We start from the raw sequence: 22,950 nt of genomic DNA on the forward strand, positions 1-22,950 counted from the left end.
CCAAATCACACAGCTAGTGAGTGGCGGAACTGAGTGTCAAAACCAGATTTGTTGGTCACAAAGATGGCATCCTACCCATCACGGTAGCTATTGTCCTAACAGAACAGTGAAAGTAAGAATCAAGAACACGAAAAGGGACATTTTTCATCCAGAAGCTAGAAACCCATCTTTTAAAAGTCACGCAAACACTGTAAAATTTAACATAGGCAATTTCACATTTTGATGACCGTGTTTAAAACTAGGCAATATCAAGTGCTTGGTTTAAACGCCAGTGTAAGGACGAGAGACTATGTCTAGACATCTGGTATACCAGTCCCAGAATGTCCGCCTGTTGTGCACCCATCCACCCCACAGGACAAGCTGAATTTTTAGGAAGAGATGCTGTTCAATTCCTCTTAAAAGGAACTCCCAGAACATAGCCTCCCATTCCTGGAACAATCTTGTGACACCCCAGGCTGAGAAACTGTCTTCTGCTCAGCAACAAACACTGGAATTTGCCCAGTTTCTTGTCCTTGGGTTCTTGCAAAGTCACCATAATTTAAACTTTTATAAATCAAATCCTATTTCAAATGCAATTGAAGAACCTGCACTTTAAAAGAATCCTGTCTTGAATCCTCAAGAAAATGGAAGACTGCCTTTGGAACTGAATAGCTAATTCTGAAATTATCCATTTTGTAAATTCAGAATTTGGTTCACAGCTTTCTGAAAACAACCTTTAAACTTTGAAACCAATTTGAAATTCAAGTTTGTAGCTGGGTCTTGTGGGCACTCCTTATCACCTCTGCTGATAAGCATTTAAATATATTCATTAACAAAAATAATTGTTGTCACAGTTAACTACATTAGCACCTTTTAATTGAATTAGAAATTAGATGGGGGTCATGAATATTTCACTAGGGCTCACTGCTAGCCTTCCCAATTTCCATCTTAAAAAAAAAAAAACCCTCACATAGCCATAAACAGGTGAATTTGCAATGTTCTTGTTCCTCGCTTTTTCTCATAGTTTTGCCACAGAAGTCATCCCAATGTCAAAAATGAGTCAAAAAGGAATTTGGAACTTTTATCTGCTCTTCTACGCTTCCAGGCACAATGCAAGGAGTTTTCTGTCCTTAGAAAACTTTAAATAAACATTTACTCAACACGATCCAGAAAACTATCCACCCCACACCGTGTGCTAAAGAGGTAACTCGACCAGAGCAGAGGAGGGGCGTCTGACGCAGAGTCCATGGTTCTCAATCTGGGCAAAACTGATACTCGGGGTCAGAAAATTCTGGGTGGTGGGGGCTGTCCTGTCATTGTAGGATATTTAGCAGCATCCTTGGTCTCCACCTGCTGGATGCCAGCAGTGTGGACACACATGCCCACACCACCCCCTACCTTGTGACAATCAAAACTGTTTCTAGATAATATCTGGATATTCAGAGAATCTGCCACCTCCCAGGAGGGAAAATCTGTTCTCCAGCTGAGAACCCCTGATAGAATAATGTGAGTTGCATCACCATGCCCCCCTCTGATGTTAGACCCTTCTCTGGATCTTAGTTTTAGATACGTGAAATAGAGGCAACCATCCCTATTTCACTGGGTTGCTGGGAGACGCACACAATATCAAGTGAATCAGAGGCCGAGCTTCGTGAGTGTTCGTTAATTATTAGCTCAAGTAGGAGACGTCATCGTAGTAGCAGCAGCAGCAGAACTTGATGGAGCCCCGAGCCCAGGGGACGGGGAACGAAGGACTAGCCACTCCCTTTTTATTTCTTTTTATTTATTCACCTCAGGAATGCCTCACTGGGCTGAATCAGAGCTACCATCCCTCCCTTAAGCAAGACCCTGGGTGGCATCTTCAAAGGCAGTAGTGGCCCCTCTTTCTTGAATCTTTAAGCTAGTCTGACCCACCCCACATACCACATGTCCAGTGAGTGGTGAAGGCAAGCCCCAGATCTTTCCACAATAGAGACATTGAACACAGCACGGTGAGGTTTAAAAAAATAATAAAGTGGGGTTTGGAGTCAGGCAGACCTGAATTCCAAACTTGACTTCTAATTCCAGGAGGTCTCAGGCGAGTTTCTTAACCTCTCTGAGCCTCAGATTTCTTAGTGTTAAAATAGAGTCACTGAGAATGATCCCATAGACTGGCTGTGAGAATTAAATGCAATGAGGCATGCAGAAGGCCCCTAGTGTCATGTTTGGTATACAGTAGGTACTCAACAATTAGTAGTGATTGTAACTTTTGTGATAAAGAATATTATGAGTCTACGGCAAGGTTTCTCAACCTTGGCACTATTGACCTTTGGGGCTGGAGGTTTCCTTGTTGTGGAGGCGGTCCTGTGCATTGTAGGATGTTACTAGTATCTCCGGCTGATAGATGCAAAGTTGCCCCCAGTTGAGAACCACTGCTCTACAGGAAGTGGGTTCCCCTCCTTGTCACTGTGGTCATTCTGCCCTGGTTAATGTCACCACTTCCAAGAAGATTCTCTGCCTTCCTCACATCCAACTAGCCGCTCCCATCATTGCTTCTTAATTGTTTGCTCATGTGTCTGGTCTGCGAGACTGGGATCCCTCAAGGGCTGGCTTCATTAATATCTGCATCTATAGCTGGCACAGAGTGGAGGGTAGCAGACAAGCAGGACAAGGAAGAAAGTAAACTATTATTATTGAGCACCTACCATATACCAAGTGCAAGTTTCAACTACTTGCATGCATGATTTCCTTCCACCTTCTCGATGGGTTTGTAAAGTACGCGTCATTATGTCCATCTTGCTGGTGAAGAAACTGAGTCTTAGAGAGGAGGAACTCATTTAGGGATACACGGCAAGTATGTGAATGGACTCAGGGTTTGAACCCAGGTCCGAGTGGCCCCCAAACCTCTCTTCTCCACCAGGCATCCCCCAAGAGCAGAAAATGAGGCACATTCTCTCCAACTCATGCTGCGCCCCAGAGCTACCCCACCCCCAAGCCAGAAGGAAGGGCTTTCTCGAACGAATTCCTTGCCCCACAGATGAGATCAGAAAATTGGAGTGGTGCGCCCAAGGTCAGGAAGTGAGGAGAAATGGCTGACCTGCTTGAAGAAACAATCCATTCTGGCCCCAAAGAGGAGGCGCTGAGCATTTTTCACTCTTACCGAAAAGGTCAAATTGGACGCAGCAGGACCCAGGGTGAGACCTTCTGGCAATTTCAGAAAGTTCAGCCTGCAGCTTGGGGGCAAGGCTGAGGCCAATTCCCCCATCATCCTAACTCCTCCCTCCACCTCTAACTCCACACACCAGCTGCGCCAGGCTTACCTCATTAAGTATTAGCTGCAGGGGTGGGGCGCAGGTCCCGGGTCCCGGTCCCCGGCTCCCGGCCCCAGACCTCACCACTCCCCAGGGCAGCTGCTTCTCCGGGTCAGGTGGCCTCATTATTTCAGAGATTTCGAGAAAACACTGCAAATATGCTAAGGGGAACATACAAAGTGGGCAGCAGCCTCCAAAAGGTTAACATCTTCCTTTGCAGATGGTTCCCACAGTTGCTATGGATATCTCCTACAGGAGGCTTTGCAAGTTCCACATGAAGGGGCTGAAATTAATCACCTCCTTTGAACTGGGAGGAAACAAACCAGGTTGGGCTGCAAATGTTGCAACCTGTTTATTTCTAACTTGAACAGGGGGCCTGCGCGTGTGGCCGTCTGTAGGGTGTTTGGAGGTTCAATCCCACACAAGCAATGGGGTGCGTGCCTTTGTTTTGTCTGTGCACAGGCTTGAGGGAGGGTCGGGGAGGCTCCGATTGTCTGCATAGCCTAAAGGGCAAAGACTTATTTGATAGTTTTCCCAACCAGACAGCAAGATACTTGAGGTCAAGGGCGGTTTTGATTCATCTCTGCAATCCCATTAGCGCCTAGCCCAATGCCTCGTAGATGTTCAGCGACTGTTTATTGAATAGTTTCATCTGTTCATTTAACACACACTTTGGAGTGCCGGCCGTGGGCCAGGCCCTGTGCTGTATGCAGAGCTTATTATCACATTAAATAGGGCATGGAATCCCTTTTCTCAGGGTCACGGGGTCCATGAATGGACTGATGGATGAAGAGCCTCCCAACTGGACGGCCATAGAAGTACCCTTTCCTCTGGTTGATGTGTGTTTGTGTGCATGTATGTGCACACATGAGTTTATAAATAGTCAAAAGACTGCATTGAAAAGTTAAGTGTCAGTGAGCGGAGGGGTCCAGGGGTAGAAGATAAAGATCGTGAACCCCGGAGTCAGAATCTAGATATTCCAGTCCTGCTTCTGTTGCTTATTAGCTACATAGCCTTAGTCAACCAGAACGTCAGTTTCCCCCAGACCATTCATTGAGCAAATATTTTTTGCCCACCTGCCACGTGTGCTTCTAGGTTCTGGAGACACAGCGGGGAGCAGAGCAGACATAAACCCCTCCCCTCGTGGAATAATTGTAATAAAGCACAGTCAGTGTCGCAAAGGGAGGACGTGTGTACAAAAGGAGCAACGGCAAGAGGCCCCAAGGAGGCCCAGCAAATTAGGGCGGGCAGCTGAAGGACGTGACCCTTAGACCAAGGCCTCTTCAAGGCACGAGATTTAGCCAGATGACCAGTGGAAGGTAGGGGGTCCCAGGCTGAAGAAATAGCGTGCACAGAGTTCTCAAGGGAAGAGTGAGTGTGGTGTGTTTGAAGAGCTGGAGGAAACCGGATATGGCAGCAGCACTGAGTGTGGAGGGGAGAAAATGTATGTATGTATGCATGTATGCATGAGTGTCCTTGTATGTATGTGTGAGTGTGCATGTGTGTTCAGGCACATGCGTGTGGGTGAGTCCGCGATCCTCACAAAGAAGCTTGTAGACACCGTGGCTAGAAAGCCGCGGATGGTGGAGGAAGGCTTCCTCTGGGAACGCTGTAACCACACAGCAAAATCAATATTCCAACCGAATTGCTTTTATAGATACTGTATCACGTAAGAAAAGGTTTAATTAAAGGATGGCCTCTGAGAAGGTGTCACCAAGACTCACAGCTCTCAGGGCTCTCTGCTCAGGCAGAGCTCAGGGCAGGGGGGACAGACTGCGGGCCGCTGGACAGAGCAGTCCTCCTGGGTCCCTCCCTTGCTTGGGGCCCTTCTCACCTCCTTTTTGGAAATTCGTGCAAGAAGAGGATATTTAGTTAATGCTATTAATCAATCAATGAATGATCTATAAAATGATTCAAAGATATTGGTAGTCAAATGCAGATTAAAACAATACTTTTTTGCCTACAAGATTAAAAAATATATTTTAAAATCATATTTAGTTATGGCAAGGGTACCGTATTGCCAGGCACGCTGGTGATGGGAGGGGAAATTGGTACCTCTTTTCTGAAGGGCAATTGCACCATATGCATCTGAAACTGTAAACTAGATGTACCCTTGGATTCAGCATTTCCATTTCCAGGAACTTAGCCAAAGGAAATAATCACTCAAATGGGCAGATTAAATAAAAAAAAAATTGCTCATTGAAGCATCGTTTATAACACATAATGCTTGTGATGATGGTGTGATCTTTCCTGAGTCCCCATAATTGGCCTCTAAAGGCTGACAACAAAAACATAGTAAGCATCCCATATTTTAAGTGCTGTGACTGCGCACTGTTGGGTGGGTTAGAGGCGCTGGCGACCTGGGTAATGTTTAACAGTCAGCTCTGGGATGGGGTAGGGGGCGTGGGCTTGTCAGATAATGCCAGTTTCCATGGTGGAAATAACTCCCATCAGGGCTGACTTCCAGCTAGCAAGGTGCCCTCGCTGACATGGAGTTTGAAAGAGACACTGACCATTGGCGCTGGAGCTGAGATGAGCGGGATTCAGTGCACCCTGGTGAGAGGGGTCATTTTAGCAGAACAGCCCTGATCCCTTCCACCCACGCCCCACCAAAGATAGAAGAAGACAGAAGACAGGGAGGGAGGGTGACGGCACCTCCTGGAGAGGTGGAAGCTTGGTGAGGAGAGATTCTCCTGACCTCTCACTTCCCCAAGGTGAGACTTTTAGTACCAGAATGTCTCTGTCTGATCTAGGTCAGAGATCTCTTTGAGGGAGCCCACGAGGTAACAGGAAAGGGGAAATTTGAAAGGGCAGAGTCAGTAGCCGTTATTAGAAAAATAAAATTCTTTCATGTTTTTCCATCAATGACATGAGACTTGTGAATCAAATGGGCCACACTTTTGAAATAACCTAAATATCCATCAGATAAGAATTAAACACAATATGCTGTATCCATTTAATGGAACAGCATGCAGCTGTTCAAAGGGCTTCCTATCTATGGTGTGCGTGTGTGTACGTGTGTGTGCATGGTGTCAGTAAGGTAATTCAAGTAACACACAATAATCACTAGTACATGCTTACTGGGGATTTTTTTCTTTTTTCTTTTCTTTTTTTTTTTTAGGAAGATTAGCCCTGAGCTACCTGCTGCCAATCCTCCTCTTTTTGCTGAGGAAGACTGGCCCTGAGCTAACATCCGTGTGCATCCTCCTCTACTTTATACGAGGGATGTCTGCTACAGCATGGCTTGCCAAGCGGTGCCATGTCCACATCCAGGATCCAAGCCAGTGAACCCCGGGCCGCCGAAGCGGAACATGTGCACCTAACTGCTGAGCCACCGGGCTGGCCCTTACTGGGGATTTTTAAAACTTAAATTCCGTGTTCTCATTTTAATTAGACAGTCAGTAACTCTGTGAGGTCAAGAAAACCTTTCTTCCACTGTCCTGCTCTGATGTGGTCAACACTGGAGACTTAGAAACCACAGTCCCCTCTGCCTCCCACAGTTACCAGCATGGAAATATGACCACAATAAATCGGCAAGAGGGAATAAAAAGTGATTCACAAATCATTACATACAATATAATCACACTTTTATAAAAGGATAAAAAAGTTTATCCCCATGTGTATAGAAAAATGTCCAGAAACACACACATTAAAGGGTCGAGAGGGTTGTTCTGGGTGGTGGGTGTAGACCTCCATTTACTTGCCATTATTTTACCAAAATGTATTAAGTTCTCACCCTGAATCTGAGACACTCTGCTAGACACCCACACTTTTCGGTTTTATCTAGTAATTTGCTCTGTGTGTCTTTCCTTATGATTAGCTTGTATTTTTTTAATCAGAGCAGGAAAATAGGGAGCTATCTCTTCATTGACAAACGAAGTACTTAGCACATAGTACTTAGAACCTGGTGGGTGCTAGGTAATGGTGGCCATTACTTTATCATTCTGTGAATCTTCATCTGCCATAACTTCTTGAGCAACCATTGTGACAACAGCAGCAATGACAGCAAGTATTTATATAGAGTGTTGATTACATGCTGCGCTGTTCTGATATCCATCGTATGTGGGCCTCACGAGAGCTATGAGGTGACTATTATTCCCATTTTACACATCAGAAAACGGAGGCAGAAGTACAGTGGCCGCACCGTGGGCCGCCTCCCTCCACCCCCAGCCCAGCCTGGGACTCAGAGCAATTTTCTTCACCTTCTCTACCCCAGCACCTGCTCTGATGGGAACAACAGAAATAGATGCACATACAAGCACATGCACACACACACACCCAGAAATGGATGGGGTGGGGCTGGCCTGGGCTGTTGTTGGTGACTCAGTCGGTCAGAGGAAAAGGCAGCGTAATGCAGACAAATGCAAGATAATAAGTCTGGAGCCAATGAACCGAAAGATAGGGAGAGCACATCTTAATAAAGAGTCACAAGTCCCTCCAGCCTGGAAAGGGATTTAGAGGTTACTGTGGAAAAAAAAAAAAATCTTTTTGAAGTCGTCAGCATCTTGTACTGCCGGAGTAAACTTGGGAATCCGGGGGTCCCTGTGTCCACCCTGTGCTCTCCTCTTCCACGGAGGGAAGCCAGCAATGAGTGGGTCTGGTCCTTCCATCCTGTTGGGGCCGGGCCGGGAGCAGGAGGGTTCCTTTCTCCGCTGTGGGCGAATGCTGATACTGTGTGCAAAGTGGGATGCTGAGTTTGAATGATGGGAGTGTGTACATGGGCACAGTCACAAGGGCTGGGGTAGGGGAGAAGACGAGCTGCGGGCTCTCAGAGTAAGGGGACTCATGGTGGCTGGAGAATCTGGGAAGGAAGGTGAAACGGGAGTGACTTGCAGATGGTTGGGGTGAATGGATGCGTCTCAAGGGCTAAGACTGGAAGGACTCAGACAAACAGGACAGCTGACAGCCAGAGGGAAGTCTACCGAGGCAGCAGTGTGTATTTCCATGCTTCGTTCCCAAGACGCACGATGCTTTAAGTTGCCATGTTGAGACAACCTGAGGTCCGGGGGAAAGGAGAGTCTGATGCCAAACACACCAGCTTTGGGTCGTATCCTTCCCGCTGAATTCCTGAGTCAATGGAATTGATGCCTTGCTGCTCAGAGCCTCAGTCCCCTCATCTCTAAAAAGGGGACCAGATTGGTGGCTGAGAGGAGATGATGTGTCTGCTCGAGCCAAGCCTTCCACTGGCCCCGCTGGACTTCGGACGCATGCAGGCATGACTGCTGAACTGGTGGGGAGGGCGGGTGGAAGATGACTCAAGGGCAGGATGGTGTAGAAAAGCTTCCCAGGAGGCAGGGCAAAAAGGGTCAGCTGCAGCAAATAATCCAGGGACAGCGGTTCTGTGCTTGGGGGGAGGAGAGATCTGAGCACAGTTTGATGGTCGTGGCTGAAACCACACCAGCGGGCATTTCTGAGCCCAAAGAGCAGACCGAGATAATATCAACAGCAATAACAACAGTTAGTTCACTCTTCACACTTTAAAGGTGGATATTATTATCCTCATTTTACAGATGAGGAAACTGAGGCACAGAGAGGTTAAGTAATTTACGTCGGGTCACCCACCCAGTAAGTGGCAGAGCTGGGATTCAAACCGAGGTCCCCTGGCTCCATTGCACATGCTCTTAACCACTGCACGTATATGGCTCCACTGTTAGCAATAAAACCTCGGTATCAAAATGAGACTGAGAAGCAAGAACAACTCTCTCCTAGACCACGAGCTAGCTTTGGCATCTAAAGGCTTAGGAGGGCAACCATCAGAGGGACTCTTTGGGGCCCAAAGGGGAGGCAGAGCCACCAGGGGAGGAGAACCCTACGGCAGGAAGGACTGGTGCCCAGCAGAGCAGCAGCGGCATGCATGAAAACTAAAGGAGGGAGTGCATCCTCGAGGAATCTTCAGAGACCACGGGGCGTCAGAGCTGCCTGGGGAGAAATTTGCATGAGGCCAAGACTGCCCAGGTAAGCACGTGGGGCCGGGGGTGCTGGGGTATTTGGATCGTCCAGACTGGCCAGCTTGCAAGAAACTGTAACTATTTCCGTCTTTTTCGTGCCTTGTTACAGAGGGGCAAGATAGAATCTTCTTGGAGAGGGAACAGGGCTGGGGAAGTCCATTTGCCTCTGATTTCAAGAATGCTTCTCTAAGGGAAAGGAGGGTTCAGGATGCTTCGAGCAGGGGAGAGATTTCAAGGTGACCTTGCGGAAGGAGCTGGCATTATGAAATGTTTTTGATCGAGTGGAACAAGATAAGCTGTTCATGTTGTGGAAAGGTTCAAAGCCCCAGACACCAGCTGAAATAAGAAAAATTCAATTTCTGGCATAAGATTGTGCTTTTTCTGCCTTCTAGAAGACAGACACATCCACCCCTCCCTCCTCCCCCTAAGGAAAGCAGAACGCTCCTAGGTGGTGATCCTGACATAAGCAGGGTTGTGAAGGCAAGGGTGCATGGCACAGATGACGCTGCCCGCAGGTATTTGGAAATAGGACTGCTGTTTCAGACTAGATTCTTCCATACCACCTCTCACGTGACTGGGACCAGGACCAGGCAGTGGCCCGGGGTTATTTCAATATCCTGTTTTCTTTTGTTCTCCCACAAAAGCGATACAGAAAACTCCTCCGTGTTTATCTAAAACAGCACTATCCAGTGGAACTTTCTGCCTGGATGTAAATGTTCTCTATCTGTGCTGCCCAATATGGCAGTCGCGAGCCACACGTGGCCACTGTGCACCGGAAGTGTGGCAAGTACAACAGAGAAACTCAATTTAAAATTTTACTTCATTTTAATTGATTTAAATAGCCACATTTGGCCAGTGGTTACCTCATGGACAGCACAGCACTGAAAGATTCGGTGGATAAAGCATGATCCTCAGGGCCATCCAGAATGGGCTTGAATTCTGCCTCCACCATTTACTAGCCGTGCAACCTTGGGCAGGTGTCTTAACCTTTCTGACCCCCAGTCTCTTCACCTAAAAAATGGGGATGATGGTATCTACATTGCAGGATTCTTGTGGAAATGAGTTACAGATACAGAACATACGGCAGGCCCATATGCAATTAGTAAATTGCAGCTGTAGTAACTAAATAATAAGCATGTCTCGCAGCTTCAGTATTGGCTGGGATTTCTGAGCCATGGACACGGGCTCTCGCCGATGCTGATGGGGTCAAGTGAAATTGAGGAACAAGGGGGTTGATCTGTAGTTTCCTGTGGAAAAGGCATTAGAGTGGAGAGTGGGGAATGATGAGGATCCCGTGGGGACCAGTCAGCAGGACATGTTCAGACTCAGGGACCACCAGTGAGGCAGCAAGCGACCTGGGGCGCTGGTGGGCAGGCAGGACTGGGGAGGGCTGCCTCTCCCCATCCCCCTGCTCTGCTCAGCACTAATTACCATGCAGCACGGTGGGAAGAAGCCCCTCTCCTGGAGATGTCAGCGCCCAGAGAGGGCAAGGAGGAGCCAGCCGGTGCTGAGATGCAGAGGCAGCAAAGGGAGGGCAGACAGAGGACGCGAGATAAACATGAACACGGGGAAAGACAGAGAGACGGGGAACGAGACGGAAATAGACAGAGGCAGGGACATGAAGGAAGAAAGGAGACAGAAAGAAAGAATAAAGATGGACAGGTACCAGAGAGCCAGGGACGGGCAGAGAAAGAGATGGAAAGAGACAGAGACAGACAGACAGAGAGACAGGCAGAGCGAGATCCAGAGAGACAGAGAAAAACACAAGGAACTCACACACTCCTGAAGGAGAGATGGAGAGACAGGCTGGGAGAGACGGAGTGGACACAGAAAGAGAAATGAGCAGAAGGAGGGAAGAGAAAGTCGAGAGGCACAGCCAGGAGAGGCCTCTGTGGAGAGGCGGGGAAGATGCTGAGACCCCAGGAAGCAGTTCTACAGAGAAGCCCAAGAGGAGGGGAGCACAGGTTATCCCGGAGCGCCAGGGAGGGGATGGGCGGGCACCGGGGAGGGGGCACAGGGCAGGGGAAGAAGCCTGATGGGCTTCCCAGCAGAAGGCAGGTTGCCAATGAACTCCCTGGGTGGGTGGGTGCTCTCTGTTCCCCATCTTCCTCCCTTCCGGCCTCCTTACCATCAAAAGGTGGGCCAGGGGCAGCACAGGTCTCAGGCCCCTGCTCGCCCGCTCTCCCTCCCTCTGTCTTTCTCCGAGTTGTTAATCTTGGAGGACAGGTTGGTCTTTTATTAGCTATCTCCAAGGGTCAGCTTAGAAGGATCTGAGGAGAACCGGGTTCAGAATGTCATTCGTCATCGGGGGCCTGCCGGGCGGCCGCATCGATTCAGCCCCCTCCTGGCCTCCTATTAACGGAGGAGGCAAAAGCTGCTCTTAACCTTCCCCTCCCTGGAGTTTCCCCTCCCCTCTCCTTCCTGTTGACTCATCAGGGCTGCGCCGCAGGGAGACAGGCGGCCATGGGCGGATGGCCGGGCTGGGGGGAGGGACCGTCACTCCCGGGGAAAACTGGAGGGGTGCCCTGCTCCCTGGAACGCCTCACCCCCTAGACCAGCGGTTCTCAACCTCGGCTGCACGCTGGGCCTCTTCGGGGCGGTTTTGAGAAATGCAGATGCCTGGGCTCACCCACAGAGGTTCTGATGGAATTGCTCCGGGGTGAGGCTCGGGCATTGCATTCCTTAAAACTGTCCTTTGGGTGATTCTAAGGAGCAACCAGGACTGAGATCTGCTGAGCTAGATCCTCCTCTGCCTGCCTTCTTGTCATCATTCAAGTCTTAGACAAGGGACACCACCTCTGAGATGTCTTCCCTGATAACCCTCCCTCCAAACAACTGTCTGTGACAACACCCCATTCGTTTCCTACAGAGCACAAGTAGCTATCTACAGTAGCCATGAAGAGCCTGGACTCTCAAGCTGGAGCTTGTGGGTTCAGATCCCTGAGCTGCCCCCCAACACTTAAGAGAATTGGGGCTGGTCGTGTATTCACGTGCCTCCATTCCTCTCCTGTCCAATGGGAGCGATGACACTTACTCCCAAGAGCTCTGGCGAGGACTCATGAGCTCATGAACCTGCCGGGCAGAGGAGAGCAAGTGCTCGGTGCAGAGCGAGCCCTGCGTCGGTGTCTGCTACTGTTGTGACCTTGGTTTTGTTTCTCTCCCCCTTGAGTAGATGCTCCACGACAGACCTAGGTCCCGATGGTCTTCGTCAGCATCCCCATTTTACAGATGAGGCAACTGAGGCCTGGAAAAAGTAAGAAACTTCCCCGGGGGCCTAGGTTTATCTGGGATTGTTGACCCCGGTGCTCTGGAGCTAGTGAGAGTGGGCAGTCTGTGCAGGAAGCTGGTAGGCTGCTCCACGCTGTGCTGTGGAGTCCCGGCAGACGTGAGCCCGGGAGAGGGTGTTCCAGCCGGAGGAGCAGCGGTGCAGGGGCAGGAAGGAGCGGGGGCTTCTGGGGCAGGTACATGGTTCCGGGAGGTGTGGGCTGATGCAGGGGAGCGGGGAGAGGTAAGGGGGGAAGGGGAAACAGGGCCGGACGGAGGGCTCTGGAGAGAATGTAAAAATTGAGGTTTGCTTCAGGATTTCATTCTCTGTCCACACAGAGATGCAGAGTGGCTAGAACACAGGACCCTGACGTCCCGTCCCTGGGTCCCGGCCATGGACCGAGCTCTTGCTCTGTGAAGCCACAGGCAATTATGACCCCGTGTCTGGAGTGGGTTGGGTGAGAGTGTTCTGGGGTGAGACCCCTCTAATCTGGATTAGAAGCCCAACTCCCCCACCCTCCCGCTGTGTGACCTCGGGCATGTTCCGAACCCTGAGTCAGCCGTGCTTTCCTCCTCTGTAGATGGAGGTGACGGAACCCCCCTCAGAGGGCTTGGTGAGGACCCGCTGGGATGAGGCAGGAGAACCTCGGTGCCCGCTGCTGCCTCAGTGAAGTACACACTTGCTACTGTTGTTCACGCTGACGATTGCCTCCTGGGCAGTGGTGGTGCAGAGAAGAACCAGAGCAGCTGGCAACTCTTCCTCTTGGGGAAAGGAAGGAAGGAGAGGAGGGAGGGACAGATGAAAACATCCTGGTTTCCCCTGGACTGAGGGGTTTCCTCGTATATGTGACTTTCAGTGGTAGAACCAGGAACGTCCCAGGCAAATGGGGCTGATTAGTCACCCTAAAGAAAGGTCTAATGGAGCACTATTTAATTCTTCAAAGAAAAAATTAGTCAAAAAGAAAACAAAGAAATAGATTCATGCTGCAGCAAGACTGACGGAGGTTAGATCTCACACAGGACTTCTTGGCTGCTAAACAAAAGGCAAGGTTTGGGCAGGTCCTTTAGTGACACAGAAGGAAGCTCAGAGCCCAGGAGGGAGCCAGGAGCAATTCTGAGCATCCCTCTTGGGCTGCTGGTTGCTCCCTGTGACAGATTCAGCTGGGTCTCTCCTCACCTGTGACCATCATTCGTGACAGAGCCAGCAGCACGTTTCCAAATTCCAGACATCAGAGGCGTATGGAGGATGCTCAGCCCCATTCTGACCGAGCAGTCGAGGGGAAGGCCTCTGCTTGGTGGCACCCAGCCTAATCTCAGAGACAGTGTTCTGATAGAGAGACTCATGATGGCCATCTGGGCCGCAGACACAGGGCCTTAACTTCCAATTCTGAGAGGCCTGGGGCATGCGCCTCTTCCCTGCCAAATCGTGTTAGGTCTTGGATCCAACAGATTTACAGCATATTAACTGCAAATGAATGTCACGGCAGATCTCTGTGCTTCAGAGGAAACGAAGGCAGTTCTGAAGAGGAGGCTGCAGGACTCAGGCGGTCCTGGACCATTTGCTAACCTGCTGAGACACACAGGGTGGGGCGGGGGCAAGGACGACCCTGCAGCCACTGTCTACAGAAGGTGCTGAAACGTGCAGGGGTGAGTAACGGGTGCAGCAAGCTAGAGCATTTCAACAAAACAGCCGAGCATTCTGGGCTCCCCGCTCAAGCAGAGAAGGCTGGGAGGTGTCAGTGCTCCAGGAAGGAGCCGATGTCACAGCTCCACAGCCTGCACACATTTCCTCGTCTGCGGGACCACTGTGGTCCAGCGTGTTCCTGATGTGCAGCGTGAGGGCCATGAGGTGGTATATGAGGGACTTCAGGGGCCGGGTCGCACAGCGCTGCAGCCTCTCCATCTAACTTCACGCAGCAGGCAGGGCTGTTAAGAGCGCAACTTCTGTTTTATTTTCCTCAACTTGACACTATGGAAATTTTCAAATATTCAGAAAATTGTCAAAGTAATGCAATAAAGACCACCTAGATTCAACAGCTAATACTTTGTGGTGATCTGTCGTCTATCTGTTTGTTCATCCGTCTGTCTGTCTGTTTATCTATATGTATGTGTGTGTATTTTTTCTGAACTATTTAAAGTCACAGAGATGGTGGCTTCACCACTAAATGGTTCAGTCTGAGAGCAAGGCATTCCCTTACACAAGCACGGCGCCATTATTATACCTAAGAAAATGAACAAGGATTCCAGAACATCTAACATCCAAGTTCAAATTTCCGTATTTGTCCTGACTGCGTTTTAAAAATTTTAAACCACCGTCCAAGCAAGATCCATGCACTATATTTGTTTATTGTCTTTGTTTCGTCTTTTAACCTCAACACCCCCCACCCCAAACACACACACACGCACACACACAGATTCTTAAGACATTGACATTTTGTAGAGTCTGGACAAGTCGTCTTGTAGAATGTCCCACGTTCTGGATTTGTCTGATTGCTTTCCCATGTTGTCATGTGTCTTGTGCCTCTGTCCCCTATATTTTCCATACACTGGAATTTGGGTCTAAATTAGATTCTAGTTAATTCAAATTAGACTCATGTTTTACGTTGTCGGCAAGGATCCCTTACAGATGATGCTCTGTATTTCAAATTGCACCACCTTAGGAGGTGTGCAATATGAGCGTGCCCCAAGATCAACGGAGAGAAGCTTGTCACTTGGTTAAGGTGGTGACACCAGACCGCCCCCTGTGGAGGCACGCTTCACCCTCTCTGCTTTAGAAAGACATCCGTGGGGGACGCGTTGGCACTCGGCCAAATTTCTCCTGTCAGACGACCTTTCTCCCAGGGGTCCCAGCATCCATTGCTAATTCTGGCCTGAAATGATTGCTAAATTGCAAGTTTAAAAGCGATACTTTTCCTGAATCTTTCATTCTGTTACTCCTAGATTAGCTGGTTTTCCTTTTTTTTTTTTTTAAAGATTGGCACCTGAGCTAACAACTGTTGCCAATCTTCTTTTTTTTTTTTTTCATGCTTTTTCCCCCCGCAAATCCCTCCGGTACATAGTCGTACATTTTAGTTGTGGGTCCTTGGTGTTCTTCTTAAAGAAGCTCTTTCTTGTTTCTTTCTCTCTCTCTCCTTGTTTGCCTCTCTCCCTTTGTCTCAAGAGTCCCTATGGACTTGTGGAATTTTAGTCCTTAATGTATAACAATCAACTTCTGTCGTTTTTCATGCAAAACTTGTCCCAAACTTGGCCATTACAAGTCCCATAAAGCTGAATTTGGGGCTCTTGACACATGCTCATCATTTTGGACACCTGCTTGCTTTCTGGAACTAGATGACCCTGGCTCACCTGTCTTTCGTCGCCCCAGACCTGGAATCAGCCATTTCTCCAAGAAACGTGGCTCTTCTCAGTGGGGAGAGGTGTCTTCAAACCAAGATCTGGGCTCCGGGTGTGAGGAGCGTAGATTCTGCGGTCAGAAAGCTTGGGCTTACATCCTAGCTTGGGCACCTATGAGCTGTGTGGCCTCTGGCGAGTCACCTCAATGTTCTGTGTCTCAGTTTTCTCTTATCTGTAGAATGGAAATAGTAACTATATGTCTGACATTGTAATATTATTAAAAGGATTAACTATGTTCACATTTGGAAAGCTGTTCAGGCATTACTTGGCACATAGCTATACAGATGTTTGCTAAATATACAATGCCTTACAGTTCACGCAGATGGAAGGAGGACGTGGAAAAGACCCCTGGGCATACAGAGACAGAGAGAAAAAAATTTTTTAAAGAATTATTCTATTTAATTAGGATAGACATAAGTAAAAATATCATTGTGTTTATTTTTATTCTTTCCTTCTCTTAATGATAGATGATACTGAGTTGACACTTGGAGTCTTGAAATAACATTTCCTTTTTAAAAGAGTAAGCAAATTTTTATTGGAGTACAACATAGAAGCAATGCAAAATTTCCCTTTAAAATAAATGTATTTTAAAAAATCAAATGAGCTGATTTTAAAAAGTGATTAAATTCTAACCACTGAGGAATGCAGATATGTAGAAAATTGATGACCGTGGCATGGGAGTGACCAAGGTTTGGGCAGTACCATAATAAAGTTGCCTGGGGAGAACCCCTACTCCCATTGTTTGGAATGATTTTAAATTGAAAATGGAAATAATTTTAGTATTCTCTGGATGCTTGTGCTATGATGTCCTCAAACACCTGGGTCCTTCAGGGCCGATGACCCAACTGGAGAGCATTAAGCATCTCCAGGGACGATGGAAATGGAGCTTAAACATTCCTGACTCTACTTATCCACCTTAATAATATTTTCCCCACCACATTTTCTGTGATGACCACTGGGTGAAGGGAGGGCTGCAATTCTAGGAAGGGCGACCCCTGGGAGAAGACCGGATATGCTATGCCGAGGCTTGCTGTGACATCTATAAATGCCTTGATCAGAAGTGCTTATCAACACAGCGATGGAGACCACAGACTGTCTGTCCGGGGAGTCCTCTAGGCATGAAATGAAATCTCCCTCTCCAGCCACAACGGACTTTGTCTTCTTTCCGTCACTCCCAGGACTCCAAACAGCCATGGGTACCAACATGGGGTTCATTGACCAATAAGCTCACAGAGATCTAAAAACAAACCTAGTCAAGAACCCAGGATAGAAAGGAGCAAGAATCAAGGATGGCCACACTTGAACGGAGAAAGCTAGAAGATAGAGCAGAGTCTGTCTGTGGAGTTTGCCTCATCAACTCAAAGATTGGGTTTACACGTTGACATCTGACTCATCAGCCGTTTCACCAGCATCTCTCATGAGCCAAGCACTGAGAAGATCTAAGGACACACTGTACTTAGTGGTTCCAGCCGCTGTGAACACTGTTCACTGAAGATCTTTCCACTGACAGCCCTGGCTGGAAACAGAAGGTTTTAATCAGGTGGCAACTCCAGGATCTTTAGGAAACCACTGTAGAGTAACTATTTCTAGGAATTTGGATTAAATTGGATTGAAATTAAAATGAGAGGGATGTCCTAGCCTTGTCCTTCCTTTCTTTCCTGTATTCTTTCTTTCTTTCAGTTACTTATCTTATTGTCATGCAATTTCAGGAGACGGAAGTTCTCTCACTATGAAGGGGACCTACTCCAGCTGGACTGGGCCCTTTTCCAGGCAGAGGACGTTTGAGTGGACAGTATATGGAAAGTGACAATGTTTCCTAAAGCAAAAATTGGGATAACACACAATCTGCCAAAAATAAGTGCCTGTGGAGACAGCAAGACTGGCTGTTTTAAGTTGGAACTCCCCCAGCCGATCTGGGGTGTAAGCGGATGACAATCGCCACAGGGGTTCACTCTGGTGTATTTTGCACGAGCGATTTTTAGCGACATCTGTCTCGGTGCATTTCTCCCACGTCCACAGCATCTGCCAGCAGTGGCGTTCGCCTGTGCTTTCTGATAGACGGGGAAGGGGGATGTGAACCCGAGACCTCTTCCACGTGTGTGGAATGCAGAACTTCTGGGCACAAACAATGAAGGCAGAGTTCTGTAAAGAAGTTGGGAGATGGAGTGGGGTCTCCTGATATTTCCTCCTCTGCATCCCTCCACTGGAATAATCGGAAGACTGATTCTCAAGTCAGGTGTCTTTATAGAAGGGTACCTACCTGGATAATTTTTTTTTTAATTTTAAAATTTAATTTTATTAAAGTGGCAAAATAATTCAGCATTCTGGAGCACAACCGTGCAACGAGAAGCATCACATTGACTGAAGTATTCTCCTATCAATATCATCCCCAACCAGGGATACAGAAGGAAGGACTGTCGGGCTGAATGGGGATGGAAACAGTGACGTCAGGATTTGGGGGTTCTGGATCCCCAAGTGGGCATTTAATAAAAATCAGTTGAATGAATCAATGAATGAATGAATGCTACATAAATTGCAGACTAAGCGATCTATATTTCTCTATCTCTTTTTCTTTAGAATCTTGAAAAACAAATCTGATTGGCTCAGCCCAAACTAGGCACTGATTCCTCTTGGATCAAATGGACTCACCCTGGTGCAATCAGCTGTGGCCACAAGGGTGGATCATGCGGTACAAACAGTGCTGTCTGTTGGACAGGACCTGGGACAGGTGGACACTTCCAAAGGAGATATGGGTTAACCAGCACGTCAACTTGATCTCAGCCTCCGGTTGTTCTTTGCTAAGGAAGTGACATGGCCTCGTGATCAGTGTGGCTAAGAGGATGATCCTTGTCTGGTTTGAAGGGTCTTTGGGGGTCCCACATTGCTTTATTCTATGTTGCAATGGTCATGTCTTGCTTTTATCCTAACGCCCTAAGCACTCACTCTGTTGCCACATGACATCTCATCCTCTCTCTCTCTCCTCCCTCACCCAAGTGGCCCGTTGCGGTACTTCTGTCCTCTTTTCTGAATTAATATTCTTTTGGGGGACTCCGTGAGGTCTAGTTATCTGTTTGGGTGAGAAGAATTACTTATTCTTCGTTCAAATCTGAGCTGTAAACAGACTCTGCGTGCCATGGGGAAATGTAGCCATGGTACTTTCTGACCAATGCCGTTGCGTGTTCCCCCAGGTGCAGAAAGAGCATGTGATGGGCATTGTACTCACTCCCTCTGCAGTGTTCTGTGGCCTTAGAAATGGGGGACTTACGATGCAGTTACTGCCCGCCTACTGTCTAGACATGACAACGAGAATGTCATGAGTACACGAGGGTAACAGGTTTGTCACAATGCACTTTCCACCAAATGCCACCAGTTCTTCCCTGGGGCATGTGGAGAATTGCACTGCCTCACCCCATTGAGGTTAGATGTGGGCAGGTGACTTGTCAAATGAAAGGTGAGCAGGAATAAAACATATCACTTCTGAGTGGAAACTTTAAGAGCCAGCGTGGTTTTCCATGGACTTTTTCCTCTATCATGGTGCCCGCAACACCCCAGAGCGGCTGCTCCGTCTAACTGGGTCCTGGAGAGAGGAGGAGAACCCCGAGGTGACCTGTAGTTGACTTTTGTTCAAGCTGTGGCAACGGGGGGCTGTTTGTTACCACGGTGTAACTTGGCTTATCCTAACTGATGTATAGGATATGGGTGTACACATAAAAGGATTTCTTTCAGGAGTTTACTCATCTACCCATCCATCTGTTCAAACATATATTGTGTACTTACTGTGCAAAAAGTATTTAAATCAAGGAGAAATAGAATTGATTGAAAAAAGTGGTGTCAAATAGGACGTGTGATGTCTTGTGTACATGTGTATGTGTCTATATATACATGTCTACAAAATAACCAGATTGAGTACTGACTATGAGTGAGGCATAGTGTGATTTGCATGAATTAGCTTATGCAGTTTGCTTTTCTTTAAATTAGAACCATATTACAGTTTAGGGAAAAAACCTCGGGGCTCAGAGAGGTTCTGGAACTTACACAACATTGCATAGCTAATAAGTAGGAGATTTGGGTTTCAGATCGAAGTGTGTCTGCCTCCAAACGACTTCACCACCACGCTATCTTCTCCCTTTTCAAATGCTAAGATAGTTCTGTGTTTCTCCAGAGAACCACCAAAAAAGCCCAGAAAAAATAAAAACTCTGCCCTTTCAAGTCCTTGCAGCCAGCCAAGCTCTTGGGTTTGCTTTGACAGGTTGTCTTCCTTTCAAAATCAAAATGAGGCAGCACAGATGGAAATAAAGGCCAGCTGTTCGGTGGAGCAAGATACCTGCGCGCACGCCAGCAGGGGCCGGGCTGTTATTCCAGGAGCCCCTGGCGTCGGCGGTTCCGCTCATGCCTCATCCCACTGTGCGTGCATCCGCTCGGGCTGCGCCTTCCCCAAATAAGGGAGAATCTCTACAAATTGCATGTTTTTATGCAGACTTAGGAAAATGTGAGGGATTACGGTAAGAACGGACTGATACCATCATTAATTAACAACCAGGGAGAGAAAAGGAAGGGATGAAAATGTAGGTTCTTGTATTAGGAGAAGATCTGTGGGAAGAGATTAGAAATATCGAGAAGCTGGAAAGTGGTTTCTTTTTTTTGCAAATGCTTTTCCATTCTTGAAGTTTTAAAAGTTGTGGGGGAGTTTCCTGGCCACAGAGAGAAAGCCAATAAAGGCAGCCCCCAAGGCATTCATTCGTTTATTCGTTCATTCATTTGAAAATCACTTTCTCAGTGCTCACTGTGTGCAACTGGGATGTGAAGAGAGAAACAAAATTTTATGTAACAGACACTTAAATAAAACCTACTATGTGCCAGGCACTGCTCTAAGCATTTTACCCGTATTAACTCATTTAAGGCTCACAAAAACCCAGAGAGGTAGATACTCTTATTATCTCCATTTCGCAGAAGAGGAAACTGAGGCACAGAGAAGTTTAATTACCTTGCCTGAAGTCATGCAGCCTTTGAGATTTGAAGTGCGGCAGGTCTGGCTCCAACACTGTGCTCTTTATTGCACTGCCTCTCATGGGGTCTTGGTCCTCAAGCTCACAGGTTGGTAGGGAAGAGGAACTTAGACACAAAACAGTCATTTTAATAATGTAATACCTATTTTGATGGAGACATCCAAGGAGAAAGAATTCACTTCTGCTTGGGGACATCGGGGAGAGCATCACTGAGAAAGAGATCCTTAAATGCCATCACGCATTTGTTAGCCACGTGGGCAAGTGCAGGAAGGGGCCCCCTAGGTGGAGGGACCGGCTTGAGCAAAGGCACAGAGGCTAGAGGCAGCCTAGGCTGAGCAGGAAAGCGCTGAGGCATGCAACATGCAAAGGAGGGCAGAAGAGACAAGCAAGGAGGGTAGATTGGGCAAAATGAGAGAGGCTCTTATATTCCAACTAAGGCATTTCTGGGGTTGGGTGTCTGCCTTATGCAATGCTGATACACACAGAAAAAAGCATCAGGTTGCATCAGGTCTCCCAGCTGTACTTTAAGAAGGTGCCTGGCATCAGTGGGGAGGGCTGGCTGGGAAGGAGGGTAGCAGATCTGTTCAGAGAGAAGCCTTTAGAATCAGACAGCTCCGAGCTTCACTCTCAGCTCTCAGTTTCTACTCATGTGACCTCAGGCAACCTACTGGACCTCCTGGAGCCTCGGCTGCCAAGTGGGTCGTTGCAAGGACCATACAGAGTGGCTGCTGGGTCTGTTGCTGGCACGCTTTTTCTTGGATCTGGATGTAGGTATACTATTTAAGAGGATAATACTCTACAAGATGAAGGGGGAAATATGACACTCTTGACCTGTCATGAACAGGGTTGTTTCCCCTATCCCATAGTGGGAAAGATTCATTTGCTCTGATCCCACACTGGGATCCCCTCAAGACCAAATGCAAGGTCAAGTTGATCTGTTGTCAGCAGAGGTGGCGTGGGAAACCAACTCAACACTCTTGGCTTTATAATCAAGGGCTCTGATCTCTCGCTTCTCAAACTTTAACGTGCACACAAATCACCCCAGATCTTGTTAAAAGGCATCACAGGAAAAAAAAATGTGTAACTATTTATGGTGATGGATGTTAACCAGACTTATCGTGGAGATCATTTCCCAACATATATAAATATCGAATCATTATGGTGTACACCTGAAACTAACATAATGTTCTATGTCAATTACATCTGAATGTTTTAAGTAAATTAATAATTTAAAAATAAAAACATTTTTAAAAGGCAGATTCTGACTCAGTAGGACCATGGGGCGGCCTGAGATTTTGTATTTCTAACCATCTCCCCGTGGGTGATGCTCATGCTTCTGTGCCAGAGACCACCCATGGAGTAGTAAGGCCTTAATCCACTGAGCTCACCCCCATCCTAAGACCTAAATGGCCTAAACCAAAAGTAAGAATGAAACCCAATATCTCTCATTGATGGCCTTACTTACTCCTTCCGCTGAATATTCTCTAAGCACTTACTGTAGTCCAGGTCCTGGGAAAACAAAGATACCTACACTGTGGGTCCTGTACGCAACCAGCTTGCCCCTCTACGCAAATAGAGAAGGAAAGAAAATGGGACTGACCATTTTTGGAGTAGCCGCTGTATACGTACTTAATCTCATGTAATTCTCCCAAAAGTTCTATGAAATTGCAATCTTTCACCCCATTTTGGAAAGTAGGAAACAACAGTTTGAGGACGAAGGATAACTTCCGGCCAAATTCAAATCTGGGATTTGGAGCCAGGTCTTTCGGATTCCACTGCCACGTTTCTACTTTACAGCCGTGAGTTGATTGCATTCTGCTTTTATTTACTCTGAGCTCGACCGTGTCTGTTTAGGTTTAGATGGTGAACTTTTTTTTTCCCTCATAAATTTAATTGCTGACATAAAGGAAAAAAAAATCCTGATGTAATTGAACAAGAAGATGTTTACAACCCTCCTCAAGCCATAGAGCTGCTGGCACACGAAATTGATGACAGCGAGGAAAGGGGAAATAAAAAGAAGGTGAAGACCAAGACAGATGTAGCTACAGAAATGTCGTGTTAATATATGGA

At 47.5% G+C, this 22,950-nt stretch overlaps 1 long non-coding RNA gene across 1 annotated transcript in view; it reads left to right on the plus strand.

Moving 5' to 3' along the window:
• LOC123276848 (uncharacterized) overlaps positions 1 to 12,470 on the plus strand; it is a 50,399-nt gene extending 37,929 nt beyond the window's left edge. The window contains exons 2-3 of the long non-coding RNA XR_011494019.1: positions 6,391 to 9,224; positions 12,390 to 12,470. This is a non-coding gene — a long non-coding RNA (uncharacterized lncRNA). The remainder of the gene's footprint in view (positions 1 to 6,390; positions 9,225 to 12,389) is intronic.
• The last annotated feature ends 10,480 nt before the right edge of the window (positions 12,471 to 22,950 follow it).

Source organism: Equus asinus, chromosome 14, assembly GCF_041296235.1.
Source record: "Equus asinus isolate D_3611 breed Donkey chromosome 14, EquAss-T2T_v2, whole genome shotgun sequence".
NCBI classification, from domain to species: Eukaryota; Metazoa; Chordata; class Mammalia; order Perissodactyla; family Equidae; genus Equus; species Equus asinus.